The sequence below is a fragment of the Talpa occidentalis genome, unplaced genomic scaffold, assembly GCF_014898055.3.
Source record: "Talpa occidentalis isolate TD23 unplaced genomic scaffold, MPIMG_talOcc4v2.1 talOcc4.9, whole genome shotgun sequence".
Taxonomy (NCBI): domain Eukaryota; kingdom Metazoa; phylum Chordata; class Mammalia; order Eulipotyphla; family Talpidae; genus Talpa; species Talpa occidentalis.
The window spans coordinates 37122042-37135466 of record NW_023605305.1 but is presented as its reverse complement, the minus strand read 5'-3'; positions in this window follow the sequence as shown (position 1 = coordinate 37135466).

Genomic DNA, 13425 nt, shown 5'->3' with positions numbered 1-13425 from the left:
TCCTTTTTTCTATTTCCCCCAAGATATTTCTGTTTATCATTTCTCTGTTTCATATCTATATTTTAAAACCTTATTGTATGCTTGTTGATTTTCTGCTTTTCCTGCTTGCTTACAATACATATAAGATCAGGAATCATGTCTGTGTTGTTCATAAAAGTATATCCTGAGTGTCTACTCTATTGTTTTTCACATGATGGTCTTTCAACAAATATTTGTGGAGTAACGGAGCTCTCAGTTTCTAGGATTGGGTGGAGGGATAGTTTGTCAACAATTACATGTGGTGTGCAGATGTACATTGCATTTCTTAGGAAAGACACACACCCAAATTATTGGAAGCTTATTTATAGAACTTAGATATGTATGAGGAATCTGTTATCTTCTATTAAGACATATATTTGCACTTGTCTTGATTTCTCCAAGACTAAGCTTGTTTAAAAGCCATCTGTAGCTCTAGAAGTTTTCTTTTTTCAGGAACATCTACCATTTAAACTTCTGAAATGAGAAGACCAATCTGGATTGGCTAGCTATTACTCAATTTAAGGTCTTCCTTTTGGCCAGAAAATGTTGGCTTCCTTCATTTTTAATATACCCAGCAGGGGTTGCAACTCAAATGTCTAGGACTAAGAAGGCAACTCCATTGCATGACATAATATGCTGTTGCTGCTGCTGCTTCTTGCAGATTAACAACTCGTTTAACATTAATCTATATCTATGACTATTCTTCACATCTATAAATATATATGTATGTATGTGTGTGTGTGTGTGTGTGTGTATACACCCTCCTCCAAATTCTCCAAGTTTTCTGAAACATATATACTCTCAGTTTCTCTTGTTTTTGCCACTTTTGATGGAGCACAAATTCAAGTAGTTTTTCATTTTTGTCTGTACCTTAAGAAATATAATAGTGTAAATCTAATAAGTGGCAATTAAAACTTGACATTAGTATTTGTGGGAGAAGAGAGATATCGGGGACTGTGATAAATAAGCATACATTATCTAAAGAAAGGCAATATCTCTCAGATTTTTGCCTTGTGGAAGTGCAAACTCTGCATTGTCACGTCTTCACATTAATTTTCGAGAAGCTAGAAATCTACAAATTTAGGTGAAATCCCTTGTTATTGTAATTATTATTGTTATTTTAATTGGACACTTTGAGAATAAAAAGTGCTCATTACACAAATAGGTCATCCCCCAGATTTAGCCTTTGCAATGCTGATGCAAGTCCTCTGTTGACTGTCATTGTCTCCATATGAGGAACCATTCAGTGTGAATCATAAATGAATGAGAAGCTGGGCTAATATCACTTTACATGCAGTATGAACCTTGGAAGCTCCTCTTGAAGTTCCTGGACAAAACAGGCATTTAAAGAATAAGGATAGGAGGGGGGGCAGAGCAACATGGCGGCGAGGAGACGCTGCGAGTAAGATCTCCCATTAAAAAAAGTTAATAGGGAGGAAAAGCGGCAGGTCCCAGTGAGAACTGGGACACGGAAGATAAACAGACAACTCCAGCAAACTACCCGAAGAAGAAAGTTGCCATAAAAGAGGACTAGAAGGGAGGAAAGCGCAGAACCCTGCTCCCCTCCCCCACCCACAGAGTCGGCAGAGAGGAGGAAAACAACAAACCAAAACGGCCAACAAGAACAAACGACGCAGCAAGCGGGACTGTGAGTGGAAAGGAACTATTGCAGCCACCACACCCTGTGAACGGGAGCTGTGGAGAACCCTGCAGGATTCGCCGCGGCGGTGAGCGAACGGCTCCGGGCGCCATTTGAGAAGAACAAAGACCCCGGGAGACCCGCACACAGCCCGGGCTGCCGGTAAGCTTGCGCGGAAAGACAGCGCGCTTGGCAGCACGCTTGAAAAGCAAATGCAGACCGGGATCGCCGCTGCCCAGGTCCCCGCGCCTGTGACCTAGGCTTGCGGGGAGACACGCGGAGGCCCTCACGGGGGTGAAAGTCCCTCCCTGAGTGAGCAGGAACCAGGCGCCCAGGCACGGGAGCGGGGTGCAAAAGGCGCCATTCCCACGCCACTGAACTGGGCTACAGCCCGCGTCCTGGACCTGAGGGCTTTGGAACTGAGACCCGGGGCACGAAATTTGGGGCGTGGGTTCTCCACGACGGTGGGGCACAAGGCAGACACAGCACCCCAAAGCTGTTGAGGTTTACCCTACCATTCCCACTCTGTTCCCTGTCCCACGGGTTGGGGGGAGGCGAAAAACAGCCCCCCAAGGACAATAGGAGAGATCTCTGGCGCCACCTAGCGACCAGAAAAAAAAAGTCACTAACACCCCATAGAACAGGAAATTTCTTAAGACTGCTTGAAAAGGGCAGAAGGCTTCTGGAGGACCCAGTGGCCAGCCGGGAAGTTAGCCCATGCCAGGCCCCTTCCGACCAGCAGTCTGAGCCCACAGAGGGAGCAGGCACCCACGTCCAGGGCAGACCGGGTGCGCAGAAGAGTGTGCCTGAAACCGGAGGCACAGGGACTGCATCCCGCTTCGCCATTTTAGAACAGGGACATTTCTTCAGTAAAAACTGCCTAAAACCAGCAGAAAGCTGCCCCAGAAGCCAGAGATGGCTCCTGGAGGAGCCAGAGGGGAGCGGAGAAGTTCACCCAAGATGCCACCCAGTCTGAGCAACACAGTGTCCCAATGCATACGACAAATTAGAAAACAGACAGTAGGGAGTAGAAGAACCACACGCAACCTAACAACTCCTCAGGAAAGAAGCACACCACAAAAAGAAAACCACTCCCAGATTGCAACGACAGGAGCTTGGAAGAACTTCTGAGCCTTTCAGAAAGAGAATTTAAAATTGCCATGATTAAAAAAGTGATAGATCAGAAGAAGGAAATTGAGTCCCTAAAGAGGGAAAACAATGGTCAGAAGAATGAAATTGAGTCCCTAAAGAGGGAAGTAAAAGAAATGCAGGAGATCAAAGAATTAATGGAGGAACTAAAGAACTCTGGGAAAAGCAATGAAAGCAGAATAGATGAAATGGAAGAACGAATAAGTACTCTTGAAGACACAGAAATAAAAAGAACCAAAACAGAAAAGGAAAGAGAAGTATGAAGGAAAAAGAATGAAGAAAGACTTCAGAATTATCTGACTCCATGAGGAAAGGAAATATAAGAGTTATAGGAATTCCAGAAGGAGAGGAGAGAGATGTAGGAACAGAGAAAATATTCCAGGAGATAATTGAAGAGAACTTCCCAAATGCGAAGAACGAGCTGAAAATTGATATACAAGAAGCAAGAAGAACACCAAACTTCCACGACGAAAGGAAAAACACAGCAAGACACATAATAGTAAAGCTCCCAAGAATCCAGGACAAGTTAAAAATAATGAAGCTGACAAGAGGGAAGAAACAGATAACATTCAAAGGAAAACCAATCAGGCTGACATCAGACTTCTCTGAAGAAACACTACGGGCAAGGAGAGAGTGGAGGGATATAGTCAACAGACTCCAAGAAAACAGATGCCAACCAAGAATACTCTATCCCGCAAAGCTCTCTTTCCTCCATGAAGAAAGAATATGGACCTTCCCAGACAAAGAGAAACTCCGGAATTTCATTACGACTAAACCCCCACTCCAAAAAATACTACAAGGAATCCTAAAGCCAGAACCTCAGAGGGACGAATAACAACGAAAGAAGACCAAAAAAAAAAAAAAGTTATTAAAAGAATAAATAAATAAAATCAAAGGAAAGACAAACACAATGGCAAATACAGATGCTAACATATCAATATTAACTCTAAATGTAAATGGACTAAACTCTTCAATAAAAAGACACAGAGTGGCAGCCTGGATTAAGAAACAAAACCCAACCTTTTGCTGTCTCCAGGAAACACATTTAGCTACAAAAGATAAAAATAGGCTCAAAGTCAAAGGATGGAAAACAATCCTACAAGCAAATGGGCCAAAAAAGAAAGCAGGAACAGCTATACTTATATCAGATAAAACAGACTTCAAACTCAAAAAAATAAAAAGAGACCCCAATGGTCACTACATTATGATCAAGGGGACAATACTTCAAGAAGAAATAACACTCATTAACATATACTCACCAAATGAAAGAGCACCAAAATATATCAGACAACTGTTGTCCTCTCTGAAAACAGACATCAGAGAAAACACATACGTAGTGGGAGACTTCAACACACCACTATCAACAATGGATAGATCAACAAGACAAAAAATAAGTAAAGAAACTAAAGCTCTAAATAAGGACCTAGAGCATTTGGGCTTAACAGATATCTATAGAACACTAAACCCAAAAAAAATGGAGTACACATTTTTCTCAAGCGCACACGGATCATTCTCCAGGATCGATCACATACTGGGGCACAAGACAAACATCAACAGATACACCAAGATTGAAATCATACCAACCATCTTTTCTGACCACGAAGGCATCAAACTAGAAATAAACCATAAAAAGAAGGCAAGGAACTATCCTACCTCATGGAGATTAAAAACCACACTACTGGAAGACCACTGGACTAACGAGGAGATCAAAGAAGAAATTAAAAAATTCTTTGAATTGAATGACAAGGAGGACACCAATATCCTAAATGTATGGGATGCAGCAAAAGCAGTAATAAGAGGAAAATATATAGCAATAGAAGCTCACATCAAAAAACAAGAAAGAACTCAAAGAAACAACCTAATCTAGAAGCTCAAAGATCAAGAAAAAGAACAACAAAAAAAACCCAAAACCAGTAGAAGAAAAGAAATAATAAAAACCAAAGCAGAAATAAATGAAATTGAAACTAAAAAAACAATCCAAAAGATCAATGAAACCAAGAGCTCGTTCTTTGAAAAAATAAATAAAATAGACAAACCCCTAGCCAGGCTCACAAAGGAAAAAAGGGAGAAAGCACAAATACACAGGATCATAAATGAAAGAGGAGAAATCACAACGGACACAGCAGAAATCAAAACAATAATCAGTAACTACTATGAACAGTTATATGGAAACAAGTTCAACAATCTAGAGGAGATGGACAAATTCCTACAACTCTACAATCACCCAAAGCTAGATAAAGAAGAAATAGAACACCTAAACAGACCAATTACAATTAGCGAAATTGAAATGGTAATCAAAAAGCTCCCCAAAAACAAAAGCCCAGGACCTGATGGATTTACAAATGAATTCTACCAAACATTCAGAGACGAATTAGTGCCTATCCTTCACAAACTCTTCCAAAAAATTGAAAAGGAAGGGACAATACCAAACACGTTTTATGAAGCCAACATTACACTAATACCAAAACCGAATAAGGACAACACAAAAAAGGAAAACTACAGGCCAATCTCCCTAATGAACACTGATGCAAAAATCCTCAATAAAATTTTAGCTATCAGAATCCAACAATGTATCCATAAGATAATTCACCAAGACCAAGTTGGATTCATTCCAGGGACACAAGGATGGTTTAACATCCGAAAATCAATCAACGTTATCCAACACATCAACAAAAAGAAATATAAAAACCATATGATAATATCAATAGATGCTGAGAAAGCTTTCGACAAAGTGCAACACCCATTCATGATAAAAGCCCTTGAAATTCTTGGGATACAAGGAACATACCTCAACATCATAAAGGCCATCTATGACAAGCCAACAGCCAGTATCATTCTCAATGGTGAAAAGCTGAAAGCAATTCCATTAAGATCTGGAACAAGACAAGGATGTCCACTCTCACCACTGCTTTTCAATATAATACTGGAAGTCCTAGCCAGAGCAATAAGACAAGAGAAAGACATCCAAGGAATCCAAATAGGAAAAGAAGAAGTCAAACTATCACTATTTGCAGATGATATGATAATATACATAGAGAACCCCAAAATCTCCACAGAAAAACTAATTCAACTCATCAATCAATTCAGTAAAGTGGCAGGATACAAAATCAACACGCAAAAGTCAGTAGCCTTCCTATACACAAACAACAAATCTGAAGAAGAAGAAATAAAAAAAAACATCCCTTTTATTATCGAAACAAAAAAAATCAAATATTTGGGAATAAATCTAACAAAAGAGGTAAAGGACCTATACAAAGAAAACTATAAAACACTGTTAAAAGAAATAGAAGAAGACACAAAGAAATGGAAAGACATCCCCTGCTCATGGATTGGAAGAATAAACATTATTAAAATGGCCATCCTACCAAAAGCAATATACAGATTCAATGCTATTCCAATCAAAATTTCAATGTCATTCTTCAAAAAAATAGAACAATTATTGATGAAATTCATATGGAATCACCAAAAACCCCGAATAGCCAAAGCTCTACTGAAAAAAAAAGAAGGAAATGGAGGCATCACACTCCCAGACTTCAAACTATACTACAAAGCCATAATCATCAAAACTGCATGGTATTGGAACAAGAACAGACATACAGACCAATGGAATCGAATAGAAAATCCAGAAATAAACCCACAGATTTATGGTCAACTACTCTTTGACAAAGGAGCAAAGACTATGCATTGGAGCAAAGAAAGTTTGTTCAATAAATGGTGCTGGGAAAACTGGGTCGCTACATGCAAAAGAATGAAGCTTGACCACTACCTCACACCATACACAAAAATCAACTCAAAATGGATTAAAGAACTAGACATAAGACCTGAAACCATAAAATATATAGAAGGAAATATAGGCGAAACACTACGTGATTTGCACATCAAAGACATCTTTACAGACACATCACCCAAAGCAGTGATAGTGAAGGCAAAGATAAACAGCTGGGACTACATCAAATTAAAGAGCTTCTGCACAGCAAAAGAGACAATAACTAAAACAAAGAGAAACCCCACCAACTGGGAGAACATTTTTGCACCCAACACTAATGATAAAGGACTGATCACAAAAATCTGCAAAGAGCTGATGAGATTCAACAAAAACAAAGAAAATAATCCAGTCATAAAATGGGCAGAAGAGCTAAAAAGAAACTTCTCTGAAGAGGAAATGCAAATGGCCATCAGGCATATGAAAAAATGTTCAACATCACTTGTAATCAGGGAAATGCAAATCAAAACTACCATGAGATACCATCTTACACCAGTGAGAATGGCACATATTAAAAAAACTAGCAACAACAAATGTTGGCGAGGGTGTGGAGAAAAAGGAACTCTCCTGCACTGTTGGTGGGAGTGCAAACTGGTCCAACCACTGTGGAGAGCTGTGTGGAGATTTCTGGACCTACTAAACATAGAGTTTCCATATGATCCAGCAATTCCACTCCTAGGTATTTACCCAAAGGACACAGAAACATCAATTCCAAAGAGCACCTGCACCCCTATGTTTATAGCAGCACTGTTTACAATGGCTAAGCTTTGGAAACAACCCAAATGCCCAAAAATAGATGACTGGATCAAGAAGATGTGGTACATATACACCATGGAATATTACTCAGCATTCAAAAAAGATAAACACATTCAATTTGCAGCAATATGGATGGCGCTGGAAGGGATCATGCTCAGCAAAATAAGCCAAAAAGAAAAAGAAAAATACCGGATGGTCTCACTCATAGCAGGAATCTAGAAAACTTAAATAAGGGACCAGGAAAATGAATATAAGAAAGTGAAAATCAAAATCAACAAAAAACTATGAACCAGAGACACTTTTTGGGGGGTGGGGGCGGGAGGGGAAGGATTGGGGTCAGAATGGGGCGTTTGCAATTGTATGGGGGAATATAAAAATAAAATTTATTATTTAAAAAAAAAATGAAGAATAAGGATAGGGCCTCCCCGGTGGCGCAGCGCTTGAGCCCTGGGTTGCGAAGCTGCCCGCAGCCTCTGCAGCACCGGTTCGATCCCCGGCTGCCGGGCAAGGGTCCCACATGGCGCACAGACCTCTCCTGCCGCACGCTGCTCCCCTCAGCAGTGTACTTCGGTCCTTCTGCCTGCTCTGCTCCCCGCTCTGGCTCTGGTGTATTCTCTCACCCTCCCGCGCTTCTGACTGTACCCAGTGCTTGTATAAATAATAAATAAATAAATCTTTAAAAAAATAAATAAAAAATAAAGAATAAGGATATAAGTTCATGTTTATGGGCTGCTGTACATACCCAGGAGGGTTATCTAACTGGGGAAGTTGAGAGGTGGGGCAGGTCCCCAAAAGAGTCTTCACAGAACAGTTTAGCTACAGAGGAAGGAAGAAGGGGAGTTTTGTGAGATAGGGCAAGACAGAGATGTGAGAGCTTGTGGCACTTTCAGGGGACTTTGAATATTACTGTATGGCAAGACACAACCTCTGTCATGGGCTGTCATAGGTGTACAGTGATTATGTACGTGTGAAGGGGTAACTTTGAGGGTAGGGGGGAAGTATAAGAAGAAGCTGTGTAGAGGAGACAAGAAATAAATTTGTAGAGGAGTGTTACTATAATTGGTACTAAGGTTTAGGGCTATTATCATTTACTGGCATGAAGCTAAACCTATTTAACTCCTACAGCTGATCCATTAAGAGTATCCTCCCTCATCTTCAACCCCCACTCCCATATTCACTTCTAGAGATTGGATTGTCACTTTAAGGTAGAATTATTTGAATGCCTCATTATCTACTTATATTCTTTATTGTGGTCCTTGCTTCTTCCTTTAGTACAGCTAATTATTTCTGAGCACTCTTGCCCTTACCTTGTCTTTCTCTCTGGTTCTGATAGGGATCTGGAGTCTTTTTTGGCAAGTTAAAAGTAAGTATAAGTTTTAGCTCCAACTTTGAGCATCTCAGAATATTCTCATAAAAGCTATTTGTCATAGTTTTTAGGAACAACACAAGAAGAGATAATGATAATAATAATCACTAATACATGAAGATTGCAGTTCCCAAAGACAACCATAAGACAGATACCAGTGGAAGGTAGGCCAGAGGACCCTCAGCATTTACCTACCCATGTACTAGTGCTCTCTCCCCACTCTGGTGTACACTGTCAAGTAGCTGGGGAGATACAAGGGGTAGGGAGACCTACTACCATGCAATGTAGGAGAATGAGCTGACGAGAACTATAGTGATCCCAGTGGTGCATTTGAAGGGCACTTAAGGCAGGAAAGGAGGAGGGTACTCCAGGGGCTTGATACAGTGGCATTTATTTATTTATTTATTTTTAAAAGATTTATTTATTTATTTATTTATTTATTTATTTATTTATTTATTTATTTATACATACAAGCACTGGGTACAGTCAGAAGCACGGGAGGGTGAGAGAATTCACCAGAATCAGAGCGGGAGCAGAGCAGGCAGACTGACGAAGTACACTGCTGAGGGGAGCAGCGTGGTGGCAGGAGAGGTCTGCGCGCCATGTGGGACACTCATCCAGCGGCCAGGGATCAAACCGGCGCTGCAGAAGCTGATGGGCAGCTTCTCAACCCAGCGCTCAACCACTGCGCCACCGGGGAGGCCCCGATACGGTGGCATTTTAGCAATCCATAGGGAAATATTTCAATATTTTGTAATCATTATAGACATACTAGTGAATTATAGCCAAGTCTCAGGCATGAATCTATTAATCTAAGAAAGGTGGACATAAAGAGCTCCCCCTTCTGCTGTCTTAGGGAAGCTTTCTGTAATTTACCTAAACATGGATTCAGATGGATTTCTTTGACTTGTGTTTGAGACTTTGTGTGGTGCTTTTCTGTGGAATGTCTTGATTCCACAAAGGTAGTAAATCTCCCTAGACCTGCTTTGTTTGTCTTTTCTAGCTTGAGGAGATTGTGATTGCTTAGACAGAGTCTCATGGTGAAGAGATTGGAAGAAGGCAAGACTGGAAATAGGAGCGTATGTTCACATTTAAAATGAGGATTATCTTGACAAGGTAGTGCCATGGAGGAGAGGGCAGATTAAAAGAACTGTTTTTGAGATGATCATTTGGAATAAAAGAGAGATTATGATAACCAAGTGAAATGAAGAATGATGCTACTACTCACAAGCAGTCAGTCATAGTAGTTTGATGGCTATAAATGAGGTCTTACCCATTTACCTATTCCCTACAGTATAATAATAGTATAATAATATTATAATAATAGTATCTACCTGATAGGGCTACTTTGAGAATTATGTGAGATAATGCATATAAAGTATTTAAATCAGGGACTGGCATGCTGTGAGGGCTCAGTAAGTGTTAACATTGGTTTTTCTTCAAGAAACTGAGATTTAGAAAGGTAACATAATTTGCTCCAAACTACACAGCTTGGTCAATGATAGAGCTGGGCTTCTAGCACATCAGTTTTATCACAAAGGTTGGTCATTTCACCTGTTACGTAGGATAGCAGTGATCAGAAGAGGTACAGGTATGGGCTGTGGCTACCATTTTCATAATTATGGTGATGAACTTAATTTTGGAAATGGAGACATTAATTGGGGTGGGATGGGGAAAAGATGTCCATGATACAGTAGGAGACAGGGTTTTCCTGTCCTCAGGAGAGACGTTGGCCAAAGAAGACCTTGTTCTTACAATCATTTCTCAGAGTGCATGAGGAATTTTAGTCATCATTAGTGTACTACCTAATAGCCAGGTATTTAACACATGGTGTTTAGTAAAATCATGTCACCAAGATAATTGTAATTTCTTTAAGTGGTTTTAATCAAATTTTTATATTTTACCTTCAGTCTCTCTTATAAAAATATTTTCATGGTACCATAGAATTATTAACTATAAAATAAAAATTCCATATTTAAGAAATATAAAAGCCATCTCCTAATGAACAAAAAAGTTTAAGTTTTCTATATTAAAAACTACTCCATTAAGTTAATTAACCTTCATCAAAATAACTTTCAAATTTTATCTCACTCATGATACTTTTCAACCTTTTAAATATGTTGAATAATTTGTTTAGAAAGCAGATTCATGTTTTAGGTTGTATCACAAGCTGAATGGGACAAAATTTTCAGTATTCCCCAAGAATTGACCATTTTGCATTCCAGTATCAGTGCTCACCCTTGCATCTACTCTCAAGTACTTTATCACATTGTTGATATGAACTTGTTTGTATGTGAAAACCTAAGATGAAAAAAAAAAATTAAATCACATGGCCATACATTTATTATACACAATAAGAATGTATATAGCAAGGATGACATTGATTGATTCCTTGACCAAATCTGACATGCCACCTCATTTTGGATGGAACCTAAACTGAAAGTAGTTTTTACATTTTCAAATGGTAAAGAAAAATCAATATGACTAATATTTTATGATATGAACATTTATGAAATCTAAATTTCATTGTGCATAAATGAATAAAGTTTTATTGGAACATAGGTATCCTCATTCATTTACACATCATATATAGCTGCTTTCATGCAACAAAGACAGAGTTGAGTACTTGCATAGATATTTCACATGGTACTTCCACAAACAAGTTCATGCTGTAAAGCTTTTCAGTGCTTATCAGCAACCTACAAATTGCACATATGTGGTAATAACTCCATTTTGTTTCAAGTGCCATGATTATAACTAAGCAACAATTTATTATATCTTAATTACCAACACAATTGCCACTATGTAAAGACACAGCAGATCAAAAAGAAGGGAATAGGGAAATACAAGTATTATGCTTTTAAGGCACAATGGATGCATTATCTTTTTCTTGAATTAGATGGGAAAGCATTGTGTTTATTATGCAGTGAGTTAGTAGTCATCACAATATTCCAATCACAGAAAAGCAATGGCCAAGAAAATGAGAAAATTTAAAACAATATCTCATCAAAGCATAATTTATTCATAAAAACAAAAAATTAAAATGAGATAACAACCAAAGTGACTGATTTATTAACCATTCAAGGAAAGATATTTAATGATGGTGAGTTAATTAAATCATGTTTGATTGTAGCAGGGGAGAAAATTGTTCAAAGAAAACAAGCTCATTTAAAACTATTAGCCCTTTGGCAACAGTGATTTCTTGAACTGTGGAGGACATTGGAAGCAATATCAATAATCAATTTAAAAACAAGGCAAATTATTTCTTCCTTTTTTTTTAAAGATTTATTTATTTTTATGCAAGAACCAGGGTATAGGCCAGATGCGTGGAAGGGTGAGAGGATTCATCGGAGACAGAGAGGGGAAGAGAACAGGCAGACTGAAGAAATACACTGCTGAGGGGAGCAGCCAGTTGGGATTGAACCCGTGCTGCAGAGGCTGTGCACAGCTTCACAGTGAGGCACTCAACTGCCTGCGCCACCAGGGAGGCCCAAAGCAAATTATTTCTGGTGGTTTATCATGGTTCTTGAAAAGATAACAGAGATTATATAGCTCAGTTGTTTATATGGCAAGTCATTGCTGACTCTGAAATGAATCAAGAATTAACATCTATGAATAGTTATGTTGAAGAACTATGGCAAAAATATTTTCAAAGATATTGAGGAAACCCTAATTCAATGCAACCTGAAGGGGAATCTGCTAAGATGTGTTAGTTACACTTTTGATGGTTAAAATATGTGTGGAGCAGAAAAAGACATTTTGGACAAATTTACAAAGCTTGTGAAAATATAAAAGGTTAAAAGTTTATGTTAAATTATTATAATATTCACTAAAAGTTAATCTGTGAAAAATATTTGAATCTATCATGTGTTATTGAACCAGCTGTGTCAAAGGTGAATTTCATTAGCTCTTCTGGACTTAACCATTACCTTTCCTTAATGAACTTTTGTTAAAAATAGAAGCTGAATATCCTGACTTACCAATCACATAACAATTGGATATAACAGTAACAGTAATAAATCATCTGTGACTTTTTGGGCACAGTGTTGAGATTGAATTTTTTTTTTTTTTTAACAAGAACAACCTCAACCACTGTTGTTATACACTGATGACTTTGGAAAATATATTTTGCTGCAGACTTCATAATATTTATTAATGGATTCAACCAAAATTATAAAGCAAAATAATTATTACATTTAGAAACCAATGATGAAGTCATTTTGATGGCAATTAATGTTTACATTATGAATAATCTCAAACTGTTTTAAAACATCTTGTGCTGTCAAAAATTAAAACAAAAAGTAAGCTCTCTGTCCTGAAAAAATTTTCACTGAACAGATTTTCCAGGCTCAAACTACAATTCCAGCAATGTTTTTTAGACCTAAATACAAGTGCAAAAGAAATTTTAAATTTCAAAATTCATTTTACTGTGCAGTTAAGGAGCTTTCACCTAACCTACAACTGAAAGTGATTACTCTGTTATATAATGGCATGCTAAAAAGCAAACATCAAAAGAAGATTTAATAGAATTCTATAAATGCTTTCTGAGCAGTGAAAATGCTTAATAAAATCTCATGCTCATGAACTGATACTGGCATTTAGCAGTAAGTAGCTTTGAGAGTTTTCTCAATTGTGAGTTAGCCAACTATCAACGATAGAGGACACAAAGTCCACAGAAACACATCCTCATTTTTTATTTCAACTACATATTGATCACCCTTATGGTCAATATTT